Below are 1,553 nucleotides of genomic sequence, written 5' to 3' on the forward strand. Positions count from 1 at the left end.
GTCTACCTACAACCTGCCCTCGGATACTGTCTGTCTACATACACCCTCTAATAAGATGTCTGTCTACCTACCCCACACTGTCTGTCTTCCTACCCCAACCATCCTCGGAAGATGTTTGTCTACCTACCCCTCCTTGGAAAATGCCTGTCTACCTAAATCTCGCTTGGAAAATATCTGTCTACCTACCCCCCATCCTTGGAAGGTGTCTGTCCACCAACTCTCCTGTCGGAAGATGTATGGCTACCTAACCCCCCTCAGAAGATGTTTGTCTACCTACCCCTCCTTGGAAAATGCCTGTCTACCTAAATCTCGCTTGGAAAATATCTGTCTACCTACCCCCCATCCTTGGAAGGTGTCTGTCCACCAACTCTCCTGTCGGAAGATGTATGGCTACCTAACCCCCCTCAGAAGATGTCTGTCTATCTATCTGCCTGTGGAATGTGTATGTCTACCTAACTCCCTTAGACAATGTCAGTCTACATACCCCCCTCGGAAGATACCTGTCTACCAATACTCTTCCCTCTACATGCCAAAACTAATAAGATAGCTGCCAACCTAACCCACCTCAGAAGGTCTCTGTTTATGCACACAAACTGAACATGTATGTCTATCTACCCCCCAGAAGTTGTCTGTCTACCTGCCCCCTCAGAAAATGTCAGTCGACCTACCCCCCCTTGGAAGATTTCTGTCTACCTATAACACCTCACGGAAAATATCTGTCTACCAGCCCCCTCTCAGGAGATGTCTGTCTACCTACCACCCCCCTCAGAAGTAGTATATCTATCTACCGTACCCTTGGAACATGTCTACCTACCCCCCCTCCCAGTCAGCAGTTGTCTGTCCACCACCTACATAAGTTGTCTATCTACACCCCCTCAGAAGATGTCTGTCCAATACACCACCCTCAGAAGATATCTGTCCTACCCCTCTCGAAAATGTTAGTCTACCTACACCCCAGATAATGAATGTCTACCAACCCCACCTCGGAAGATGTTTGTCTACCTACCCCATGGAAGATGTGTTTTCCTACCACCACTCGTAGTATGTGTGTCTACCTACCCCCATTGGAAAATATCGGTCTACCAACTGCCCTTGAAGATGTATGCCTACATACCCAACACCCTTGGAAGACGTCTGGCTACCTAGCTCCCCCCCACGAAGATATCTGCCTTCATACCCACTTCTCTTGGAAGATGTCTGTCAACGGACCCAAATTCAGAAAACGACTGCCTACCTACCCCACCTCAAAAGATGTCTGCCTACCAACCACCCCTCGGAATATGTATGTCTACCTACACTCATTCGGAATATTGCTCTCTACCACCCCTCCCTCTGAACATGTCTATCTACCTACCTCCATCAGAACATGTCTATGTACCAAAATCCCCCACCTCTTATGAAGTCTCTCTCACTACCCCCCCCCCCTTCGAAAGTGACACCCTACCTACCATCCTCAGGAAATGTCAGTCTTCCTACTCCCCATACCTCAGAAGGTGTGTCTAACTATCCCCATGGACAATGTCTGTCTACATACCCCTAGCCTCAGAAAATAC

The sequence above is a fragment of the Schistocerca gregaria genome, unplaced genomic scaffold, assembly GCF_023897955.1.
Source record: "Schistocerca gregaria isolate iqSchGreg1 unplaced genomic scaffold, iqSchGreg1.2 ptg000437l, whole genome shotgun sequence".
Taxonomy (NCBI): domain Eukaryota; kingdom Metazoa; phylum Arthropoda; class Insecta; order Orthoptera; family Acrididae; genus Schistocerca; species Schistocerca gregaria.